Genomic DNA, 12762 nt, shown 5'->3' on the forward strand with positions numbered 1-12762 from the left:
AAACTTTATCTAGTTTCTGAAAGCAGCTGTCATGGTAGAGGAAATACTGTTCTACTGCTGTTTAAAATTCTGCCCAAACTTATGTCCAAGAGTCCAAACCAGGTGTCCACGTGTCTCCTTCAGCCTGCATTTGTGAGTCTGGACTTTGGGAAAATGCTCGTTTATCTAGCTTCTTCTTGCCATAACTTCTCTTCTAAAGTCAACTAGAGTCTCCTCACCTGTAATTCACCTACAATTACAATGCCATTGCCCGGTCTTATTTAGTTACAATTATTTATAGTGTTACAGTGTTTTGAAGGAACACACTGTTTGAATAGTGAACATGTCCCTAGTGAATTGTATAGATGTCCACTCGTCAATTTTCGAGTTACTCATTTCCTTGCTGTTGAAGAAACTAGCATAATACTATTTTTTATCCAGTGGTGGTAAGCTTAAAGGTTACTAGTAACTGTTAATTACCCCCCGATGGAGGGTGCCATCATTCCATGCAGTGACTTGCGCTTCAATAGAAAGCTCTTGTAAGAACCCAGAGTGCAGCACTTAGGTCATCTTTTCATTAAGAGGATTCCATTGCTAAGTTTACTAAGTGGCTAATTTTAATGGACATACTAGAGATCCTGGGTTTACATTTGGTCTCGCACAAGTAGAAGTCAGCCAAGGGAAGCCCGGTACCTGTTTGGAAGAGGCAGCAGTCCTTTTTGCAAGGGGAGAGGTGGAATGCACTCTTCTGAAGTCCTCGGTCTCTTAACTCTCCACTGAAGTCAACTGTAACAAGTCTTGTAATTTCTTTTGAAAGATACACCTTTTTAACGAGTTGTCTAGATAGGCTGGGAAATGTCATTCTAGTCAAAACATTTGTTGAACGTCTGATCTTAAAATGGTTATAATTTGAATCAAACAGTATTTTAAAGAGAAATTTTGATGTTCTAGTTTATGAATGTGATATATTCATAGTTGTGCGTTCATATTTCTTTAGTTCAGAAAACAATCACATCACCATAGATCTTTTCAGGTGCTTTTGTACTGTTAAATAGCTATAATGAATATATTATGGATTATTTACCCTAAATCAGTAGAAAAATTACCAATACTACCAGTATTTCAGCAGTTTCTCTGGGAGGGTAAAATATCTACGTATTCCCAAATGTAATTGGCTGGTAGTGATGCCTTGCAACTTGATATCCTGCTAACCTCTCCCTCCAGTTTCTGCTAATGGGACTTCTACCCAGACCTGTCTGCTGACCTAACCTGCAGTGTGTTGCAGACATTAAGACACTCCTTCTCAACTACCATCTACCAAATCATGCAGAGCTTTGACTTGGTAATTCTGTGCTAGCTATATTATTCAATAAACTCACAAAAAGGATTTTATTAACCATTACATTCTTCAGGGGTTCAGAATCATTTTTATGGAACTCTTTTAAGTTTTGCTACAGAGGTGCTGCTTTCTTTGTTATCAAATTCTGTTGGTTTGGTTCGTTGGTTGGTTGGTTTGTTTTTTAATAAAGACACATTTTCCTTTTAGCTGTCACAGTTTACATCCTTTCTCTGTAAATAATTAGTTGGAGAGTTCATTTTATTATAGCACTACCACATTATAGCTTAGAAACCTCATAATTGTTTGTTATTATTAGGAGTGCAAAGGAATAGTTTGTTATTTCCAACACGAAAGCCTGTTAGTTCTGTTTCTGATTTCATTGCCTCCTCCCTCCAACGCTTTAGATAGGTCCATGTATCTCTATAAAACTCAGTATATTTCCTGTATTACATTACTGTAAACTGTAATATTCCAGTATATTTGAAGTACTGGGCTGTGTGTTGTAAGAACAGCAGCTATCATTACAGTTATAATTGCAAATTCCGGCTGACTGATACTTTTAACGATGTAATAGTATTTTAGTAGTTTAGGGTTGTTGCCTTCTGAAGAATAGCACAGTGCCTAGCAACTCATGTTAATACATGCAGTGTTCTTGTAATGGATTAGTTCATCGGGGAAGGACTATGACGTTATTGATAGATTTTACTCTGTTTGCTCAAAAGGAATTCTGTCATACAAGCTCTGTTCAGAAGTTTCAGATTTTACCTTTTCCAAGGATAAAAGATGTCTTTCTGTCTTTAAAAGTGTATTTTCACGGAATTGAGAATTACTTTTGAGAAAAAGTACAAGGCATTCATTTTCTCTTTGTGTTTCTGTGATAGAGATGTAGACAAAGGTAGAGTGGTTCCATGAAACATTTTGATTTTTCACTCCTTGGATTGTCATACTGCTGTGGGTGGCAAAGCGCCGAGTGAAAATCGCATGTGATATGAAGTCATTAATTAACATTATTTTCAAATGTTACAGTTATTGTGGCAATAACACTGGTTTTTTTCAGATGAAACTGTATTAGAAAGATTTAGAGAAGCTTTCCTTGACACCTTTCTTACATCATTTAATTAAGAGAAGCCTTTGGTGTTAATAGGTTCAAGTTTGCCAGAATTAGAAATGAAGGGATCTAAATATATGTATTTGAAATATTCTCACCTAAAGCCAGCATGGAATGTGGCTTTATCAGCTGCCCTTTCCATAGTTGTATAAAAAGACCCTGAAGTGGATTAGCCAACCTTCCTTGCCATACAAATCTCATATTAACATCTTCATTATGAGCCACTGAATGTGGGACATAAGACCACAACACATGTAGTTACTAAGAGAGATGTAGTAGCTGGACATATTTGTTATCTGTTTATATAGGGGACAGGTGACAGTTTCTCCCAGAAGCCCCATTCCTCTCCGTGGGATAAGGTTGGACTGGGGGTGCACTTGCATCTTAGACTGACCAAGTAGTATCAGCCTCACAAGGTCTCAGCTGGACCACTTACTCATGCAGTCACAGTGCTGGATTACCCGCAGTCCATCTGCCACTGCAGTTCTGCTGCCAATTAGATGATATACACACGACTTGGGAGAGCATTTGAAGGGTTTACAAGCTGTGTGCTAAGCAGTGCCTTCCTTCCCTCAGTGAGCACAGAGCGCTATTAAATTAATGCACTACCAAGAACACTATGCTCTGGGTATATCTTCGTGCATCCCACTGGTTATTCTCCCGCCTTAAGGGGATGGCCCAATTTCAGAAGCCCCTTAGGAAAAAAATGAGTTTTGTTCTTACATTACTGAGTATTGCCTGTTCTGAGTTTTCAGTCAATGACTTTTGTCAAGACAATTTTTTTTTAATTTGTGGAAGAGAAGGAAGATAGACTCCTCTAAAAGGCTGATTAAAACCCTATCCAGTTGGATATTTTGAACTGCTGAGGTCTATTGAATATTAAAAAAGTTTTGAAGGAGGGAAAATGGATTCAGGGAAATAACTGCTTGAAAAACTGAAAGGCACATGATGTAGAAGGAATGTAGGTAGTGCAGAAAAAATCATGTTCGTGTTTGTGAATGCTCAGTACCAGCACTACCAGCAAGTATTTTGTACAGGCTGCTGTTTGCATTGGGATACGAAGAGGCAAAAATTTATCTATTCAAGTGAGAAAGTGTAGGACTGTAGTTTGGAAGTCAGTATGGGTAAGGAGCACTGTCTCGTGTAGAAGGCAACATACCCAGGAACTGAAGAAGTACCTCCCACTGCATGACCTGCATAGGAGCTGGGTCAGGAGGCTCCATCAGAACATCTGTACTTGTACAACAAAATTTTTCATCAGCAGAAAGCCTTTGGCTGTTTTGTATCCTGTCATTGGGGAGCAGCAAGCCAATGAATGAGTAAGATTAGATTAAGCCTATCCAAACCTTTGCTTTTGGTTCTGCACTACACCACTATCTATATTTAGTCATATATTTACATATATGCTAATATTTGCATAATAGATACAATATAGACAATGTATTTACATGTATTTGAATAACAAATATGCTAAAGCTAATTCCTTTAAGCAATTTTTTGAGAACTTTAAACAATTTAATTTGACCTAAATAACTTGAAGGAAAAATATTTCCTATATTTAAAACTGTCACAGTTACTATTGCTTTCTATTAACTTGAGTCTATGCAAGCCTAGAAGTAATTGTGGGACTCCATAGAAATCTGGGAATCTGCTTCCTCTTCCAGGTCTTGCAAGACAAACTTTCAGATGCCATAGTGAAATAACGGGTTATTTCACGTAGAAAATACCCGGGTCGGTCCCAGGTAGTGATGTACTGTGAGGCTGGGGATTTTCTATTTGTGGAAGGAACTGCTCATGTGGCAAATTTACATTTAAAGAAAGATACTTGCCAGGCCTTGCTTAAGGAGCAAATCTCAAAGAGAGAGACTAGTGGGCAGAGAGGATGATGAAACTACCACATAATAGATACATCTGCCGTATGGCTCTGTAATTCCTCACACTGAGAACATGTCTGAAAATGTGGTGAAAAATTGGTGTGTGGAAAATCATCCCAGAACAAATTTGCATCAGTTTAACACCACCTTTTGTGTCTGTAAAAGCAGAGGGATTCTGGGTGCCTACGGTTCACACCATCCCTGGGAGTCTGAGGCTCTGCTTAAAACTGACAGCTAGGGGATAAGAAAGTGTTTTCTTTCATCATTAGCCAGCCTTTTCTAAAATGGTAATTAGTTTCAGGAAGAGAATTTCGAAATCTGTCGTGAATGTATTTCTGTGAAAAGCTTTCATGTTCATATTGTCTGGCACTACACATCACACAGCCACCTCCTCCTGAATAGGCCCCAGTGTTGTCTGTTCAGTTCTTTATTCAGATAATATGATAGTATGATGGAGGGGAAAGAAGAGAAAGAAAAGCTGTTGAGACAAAGAGGAAGACTTGCAATGTCAAATGCAAAATGCATCCTTTAAACAATACGTTATAAATACAGTACTCTTGTACTATGTGCAGAGTCTTTAATACCATCTACACAATAATAAGAAGGAAATATGTATCTCTGTAGGCCTGATATGACATACACATCTTTCCTTCATCTAAGTGAGGTGCTGGAGAGAGTTCAGAGAAGAGTGATGAGGGATCTGGAGCACAAGTCTGATGAGGAGCGGTTGAGGGAGCTGGGGCTGTTCAGCCTGGAGAAAAGGAGGCTGAGGGGAGACCTTATCACTGTCTACAACTACCTGAAAGGAGGTTGTAACATGGAGGGGGTTGATCTCTTCTCTCAAGTAACAAGTGATAGGGCAAGAGGAAGTGGCCTCAAGTTGCGCCCCGGGAAGGTTCAGAAGATTCTGTGTGTTTTTCTTATACAATTCAGGAGGACTTATAGGTCAATTAGACATGGTATTCACTATTTTCTTGATTAATTTGGGGATCGTAAGAATCAAAATAGAAATTTAAATTTATATCACAATATTGTTAAATGTTGAAACAAATTCAGAGAATTTATGTCTTTTCCTTTTTGTTCCTCAGTTCTGTTGGGTAGAATGGAACATTTTGTTGTCCAGTTCATTACTTCTAATAGTCCAGGTCATGGTAAAATTAAACAATGGTAAATTTTGAAAAATATTGCTGCTCACATCTCATTACTGTTCTATTCTGTGGTTGGGGACAGGGGGTGGTCACGTGTTGCATTTTCTTTTTGAAGTATATGGGTGCATTTTTGTGAAGACAAGACCAGTGACTAATTTGATCCAAAAATAATGCAGCCAGGAGCTTTGCAGGCATATAGCCCTGCCAAGGCTTCTCAAATTCCTTTTTACTGTCATAGCCTAGAGCTGTTCCAGAATAGCTTGTCAACCATGCAAAATGCATCAAGGCCTTCTTAGGTGGACAAACAAGAACTAAATTGTAACCACACAATTAACTTTCTCTGTGAGCTAAGATAAGAGTAAGCCCATTTCAGATAAAAGTTGTTACATTATTCTAATGTACCACGTAGCTCCGGTTTTTACACTGTCAGTCACCAATTTTCCCATCAGCCACTGCATCAATGAAGAGAATCTTGTGATGCCTCCTTTGACCTGAGGTGTTCTTGGGTTTCATGCTGTAACCCTCACTTGCAGAAACTCAGGTAACCTGATGTATGAGTTCATACAAAGCAGAAGCTGAGAAACAAAGAAGCAGAGTTTTTAATTATGTCACGATAAGCAAATCTCAAAAACAAATCTCAAGTCTTCCTTCTCATTACCCATTCCTCTCCATATTTTCTATCTATCTTTTCTAATCCACTGTTTCTTAAGTGGTGCCACACTTCACCTGTGAGCTACCACTCATATTTTGAAAATGGAATGTTGCCAAATAACTTTTCTTTTTGCTTTCATCTTGTGATGCTAATGAATCGGTCTACTAGTAACAACGAAGTGCAAAAGGACTATTAAAATTCTAATGTGCAATGGGCAAAAGGGCAAGTTAAACACATAGCAATTTGAGACTTTTTATTTATGCTGGTAAATATTAAACCAATTTTTGTTAGCTTCCACCTTCATTTTAAAAGTTTGTACTCAATTTTTCAAACTCTCTAAGTTAAAGGAATCTTCCCCCCCTCACCCTTCTACTTGTATTTCTTTCTCCCTTTCTAGCCAGTCCTGCTAATTTTGGGATGCCACATTGGCCTCCCAGTACTCATTTTTGTGTTACTGAAAGAGCTTGTAATGTTGCTGTGGCAAAAATGAAAGCCACGGTGAATGAAAGGGAGGAAGATTAAATCCTATGGTTTCAGAAACACTCTTCAAAATTCAAGCAGCATCACAGCATTTTTGTAAAGTTCCTTTTCTTGTCTTTATCAGAGAATGTAAGAGCATGATAAAAATGAAATGAATAATGTTAGCATTTGCTCTGAAGCAGGAAGTTGATAATGAAAACAAATACAAAGCACCTAAAAGAAATTATAATAAACCACCGCTTTTTAAAGTGTAACACAAGGTAAAAGGGCTTATGCACCCTTGGTTGTAGTCAAATATTCATAATCTCTACATCAGACTTCCATATTGTTGTAGCTTTATTTTGTTGTGTTGTCAATACAAAATATATGTCGGACTTCTTAGGACAAAAAATAATTTTATAATCGAGTACAGGTTTGCATAAATGATCCTAAGCCAGGACCAGCACAATTCAGTGGGATGGTGTTTACCTTTTTCTTTTTTAGTTCTTTTGACAATTCCTTTCCCTGTGGTTGTTCTCTAGAAATGCCAGTTCCTGAAGTGAGGATGACTTGTAAGGCATCTTATTAAGTGTTCACCAGTTCTGGCTGCAAAATGTAGTGCCTTTAAAAATACTTCCTTATTTCCTGTCTGATAGAGTGTTGACAGTACATAGTTTAATGTCACTATGAAATTGCATTCTTGAGCTTATTACATTTCAATATAAAGCATATAAATGTGAAATTGAATGACAGAAGTTTGCCCTGAGCATAACTTCACTATCACTAATGCCATACTATTTCTATTTCACTTCCTCACTTGATTTCAGTTGCTTCATATTTGTGTCTCAGTCCATTCAGAGGAGATAGAAATTCTTCTGTGCAGAGTGTTGTGGTTTTGATAAAAAATATAAAGCAGAATAACAGTATTAGCTGCTTATCATGATTGTAATTTAGTAACACCTAAATTAATTTACCATTTTGCTTGAATAGGATTAGATACTCAGTTTGCTAAAACTAGTTATTACAAGGACTTTTTAACAATGAAAAGTAACAAAGAATTCAGATGAAGCATTGGAGTTTCAAGGCATGCCCTAAAAGTATACCCTAAAAAATACAACGTAGTGTTTTGTAGTGGTATTTTGATTTTCCTAATGTAGAGTAGAGTAGAGTAATACTTAATGTTACCAAATGTGTACTGTTGCAAACCAGAGGTGGTAGGCTAAATCTGAATTCCATCAGACACATGTGATTATGTTATGCATGATGTGTGTTTTTGTGCCTGGTTAGAGAACCTATTTCTGAAGACAGGAAAACAATCACAGTTATAGACAAGGACTGTTTTGTTGTTAAATAAAAATAATTACGAAGTATGAAAAATCTATTAAAAAAAATAAACAGGGATTGTGTCAGTTACGCTTGCAGAATTTCTTACATGCTTCTTGGGGAGAGCTTTTATTAAATTACATCTTCAGACTGAGTGTCACTGAATCAGTGATGCTCATTAAATGATTTCAGATTAAAGTATTTTCCCAAAAATAATTATGAGTCTTCTTTCAGCATATCACAAGCAGCCAAAATAGATGGGCAAAGTAATTGCTTTCTGAGTTAATTATTCCTGCCTGGTATATCATAAGTAGCCTAAACAATGCAAAAAAGTGAGTTATTCTAAGTGTTACAAAAGCAAATAAGGTGTTTACATCCTGTTTCCTGCATAATCTGTGCAGGATTTTTTAATATAATAAAAAATTACATCAAATTTTGGACTAAAACTCCACTAGACTTAACGTCATGTCTATGACAGTGGCCAGTGACAAAACTTTAGACAAATACAGGAACAGAACTAAGATAAGCTAATGCATTCACTGCCCTCTGCTGAGCCATTAACTGTTTTTTTTTAAATCAGTATTTACTTTTGGTACTTCTAGAGTCCTGTGGTAATGTGTTCCATAACTATCTGGTTTGTGTGAAAGTATTTACTTCTATATTTTTTGGATAGGCACATGGCAGAACTCCATGCAGTGTTCAAAATGTGGGACCTCTGTAGATCTATACAGTTGCTTAACGACGTTTTCCATTTCGCTCTCTGTTCCTTACCCAATAATTTCTGATTTCTTTTTGCCTTTTTGCACTGAGCCGTTGTCTTCAGAGAATCAGTGACTACCGGATTTCTTCTTCTGTTGTTTATGAAGTCATTTAGACCCCATATTGTGTGTATATAATTGTGGTTTTTTTCCCATATGCATTACTTTATATCTGTCAAAACTGAATTTTATCTCAAGTGAATATACACTCTGCCTCATTGAATCAATTTCAAACTTTTTAACTGTTTCCAATTTTGAACTACCATTTAAAAATTGCCTGTTTTCCAAAAACATTATGAACCTGCAGTTCACTCCTTTTCTAGATCTTTGTGTGTATGTCTAATAGCGTAAATCCCAACATGCATTCTTACATTATACCCCCAGTAATTAATTTCTCTTGTGAAAAATGACCATTTAGTCCTACCATTTGTATTGTATCTTTTAAACCATCTATTACTTTACCAAACGATCTTTCTGGTTATAGTTTAGATTTTTTCAAGGGTTTAGTGGTCAAAGTGTAAAAAGGTTTTGTAACTAGAAGTGCACCACACCAATGAGTTGCATTAAATCCCCAAATCTTTCCTTATCAGAACCATTGATACGGCCTGTCCACAAAAAATTAAATTTGAAACAATCTCTTAATAAGAGAAAGCTATTTTATCTTAAGCTACAATAAGTGCTATAATTCATTGAATTCATTAAAGGAAAAAAAATCAGCCCAATTCTTTTAGCAACTCTATTACTAATTCTATCTCACTGTGTTTATTAATATCTTGGTGATGATAGTGTGTTGCTGGAGCTGTGGAAAGAAGCAGCATCTTGTTTCTCCTTTCTTTGCATGGAAGAAGTGAGGCATATTGGTACAAAAAGGGGAGCACCACTCACTGGGAAGAGGGAAGTGAGTGCTTTTGCTTGATTCAAATAAATATGCTTTTCTCACCATTCCTAAATCAAAATGGAAAGCACATCTCTTTCAGAGCCTGAGATGGATCCATTTATCATCCCCAGTCACCCTTTTTTTTTTAATTTATTTTTACTGTTGTTGCGTTTCTGTAACTATGGTAGTGTCCCATTGTGCCTCATGCTCTGTGCCTAGTGCTATATAAACATGAAAGGAAAAGGCCAGCTAAGTCCCGAAGAACTTGTTATTTAAGTCATGACAGGACAGAGAAAATGGATACAGGTAAACAGATGGAAAATGAACCAGATAGAGGCTGATTATATAGCAGCATCTTAACAGTTAGTGGGGTTGGTTTATTGGAGGGTTTCGAGGAGAAATCACAGAGAAGGAGGGTTTTGAAAATGATACTAAGGAAGGCTTGCAGGAGTTTTACAAGGTGATTCAACTACGAGGGTCTGTACAGGAGAAGATGCAGAATTTAAGAGTTTCATGGTGGGAACTGAAATGGGGAGAGAGTGTGATGAAGCCTTTAGCTTATTATTTTTCCTAGGCTGATTTTTATTGATCATCAGAACAAAACAGAGTGAAGAATATCAAAAATCCCACACAAGTTTATTGGGGGAAGTCTATGTGGTTGTCTGCTCTGCATTTTTCCATATTTTTACCATTACACCAGCTCATTTCTCCCAGTATTTTGTGCCTTAAAATACCAACAGTTCCTATTCAGTCTTGAGATTGTTCTGAAAATCAGGCTTCTCTTTTCTGAAACTGTTATAGTATATTCTCTTCCCTCATGTAGTGTTGCTAACATTATTAGTGTGATGAGCTAATTATTTTTGCTTTCCCTCCTTTCATAAAGAATTTCATCTGCAGTAATCATCATGGGAGCTTCTATAATTTTTAACTTTGGTTGTAGATCTCTTTTCTTTTAAGAAGCAGGAAAAATCAGAGAGTAGCTACAAAGTGTCTTTTCCAAGAGTGAAGATGATCAAATATCTAAGTCTTTTTTTTCCCAAAAAATTTACTTCAGATTGAAGAGCATGAGCGGTGATGGTGATGTGAAGCTCTGTGGTTTTAAGACTTTCTTGAATCTTGTATAGCTAGAGCCTTCCAGGGATTGACAGATTCAAGGGATGGATGAGTTGCAGAGACTGCAGCACTGCAGCACTTTCTGCAATATCTGAAAACTCCAGATGTAAAAAATGTTATAGTCAGCTAAAGTTTACTTGACTAAGTCCAGTGGGTGTTTTTGTTCAGAGTACAAAAGTCTGGCGGGTATCGCTCTCTTTCTGTAACAGTTGTTGCAGATTTGAACTTTTCCCACAAGACCTATTTCCAGAATTAGATTCAGATTGAGAATTACTGTACAGTTGTTACTGTCATAAAAGCAAAAAATAAAGGAAATGAGAAAACGTTAGTGTAATTTCTTTAAGAAAATTAGTTTTTTATAAAATTTGAGCTTCATTTTGTTGGTACAATGAGCAAGAACTCTGGCTTTTCTTCGGTAGGATACAATTTGTACTGTAAAATAAAGACATTCCCTGTAACACCAGATGATTGAGATGTGCACCCTACAGAGCATGGGTTTTCTGTAATCCCACTGAGTAGCTGGTATCATCTATTTTACCACATTTTGGATACTCAGATATGAATCAATATCACTCTAATGCTGCCCAGGTCAATTATCCTTGTAATTTTTCTTTAAACACTGTGAAGGAAGAGTTGTTACCTGTTCACCAGTACATTGTTCACATGCAAGATTTCTTGGAGAAAGGGCTGAGCTTGTGTGACTGACAGTGATTGATGGTTTTGTGTTTAGAGAGAGTATTCACAGGTCCACTGGTGCGCAAGGGAAGGCCAATATATACTGCCTTTTTCTGACTTTAGCGAGTATGCAGTCTCGTGAAGAAAAGCTGCTTCTGCATGCCTTCCTGAAGCAATGACCCAATACCACCTACACTTACTATTACGCTACTAACAGCGAGGCTTTAGTTTCAAAGGCCTTTCAAGCTTTAGTCATGGACTAAGATACGGAGCTTGGTACTATATTGGTAGAGAACACAACCATATCTCCTGCCCAAATGGCTTGTTATCTAGGTGTAAGATAAGAGACAACAGGTAGATAGGAGCATAGGTAGACTGAAAACTCCTCCCATGCAACATGAGGGGAGACAAACATGTGCTTGCTTGAAAATTTAGTGGAGGCTGATATAAAATTTTTGCCTGTGTTGGGAATAATTTTTTCATACTGAACAAGAGTTGACAAAGAGAAAGGATATGAGAGTTAGCACAAGCTGGTTATGCTTGATGCAGTAGGCCTCTAGAAGTGGAAGGAAGCATAGCTGAGATAGTAAGTTCCTGTAAGTTCCAGTTGAAGATATCTAAATGGTCTTTCTGGCAGATGGATATGAGCTGGCTCATTATGTTTTCCACAGAGGAAAAGTTATTGAATGAACAGATACGAAAAAATCAAATCTGTGGAGCAGTTATTCCAGTATTCCAGTACCTTGCAGATACTGTAGAGAAGGAATCTGGAAAATTTAAATGAAGGCTGTAGGCAAAGACTTGGCGAAAGGCTTGGTCTAAGACAGAATCACAGGCTGAGGAAACAGACCAAATGGTCATGGGATCCACTATCATCGGGGTCACAAAATCTCACAGAGCTTGGCGGAAAAATCAAGAGTTTGGGACATGTTATTTTGTGATGGTAGCTAAGCATAACTCTAGGGGAGACAGAGATTTCAGTTTAGGTGGAAATACATAGACCTGGAAGAAAGAGGTATATACATCCAAAACAGTTCTATAACTTAATGAATCAATACTATAGTATCAGAATCAAGACCTTGTCTCAAACAGACCACTCCTGCTGAGAAGCAACTATTGTGACTAATTCTCTTGAAATCAAGAGTGACAGAAAATAGTCTTTAGGAATGCAAGTCCATTTAAAATGTCACTTGCTTGTACAAGTGTGCTAAGAGATCAAAAATATACTACAAAGTATGGTGTAAACCAGTTAGCTGTATTATATGGTGTCTTAATGAAACAGCTCCGGACAGTTCTACATATGTGAAGTGAAAATTGTTACTGATCCATCACTTCCAGTGAAATCTTCTTTCCTCTCATTTTTATTTATGTATTTAAACAGATGTAGCCTCTGATGCAGTAGCTCACATAACCTCTGCAGCTAACTAGTCCTCTTTAGTTCAGTGGTGGTCCCCAAG

General features: G+C 37.2%; 1 protein-coding gene across 1 annotated transcript in view; it reads left to right on the forward strand.

Moving 5' to 3' along the window:
• The window catches only part of PTPRM (protein tyrosine phosphatase receptor type M), a gene marked incomplete at both ends in the record, with an annotated part of 469357 nt that overhangs the window by 357232 nt on the left and 99363 nt on the right, over positions 1 to 12762 (forward strand). The window lies entirely within an intron of this gene.

The sequence above is a fragment of the Nesoenas mayeri genome (assembly GCF_963082525.1).
Source record: "Nesoenas mayeri genome assembly, chromosome: 2".
NCBI classification, from domain to species: Eukaryota; Metazoa; Chordata; class Aves; order Columbiformes; family Columbidae; genus Nesoenas; species Nesoenas mayeri.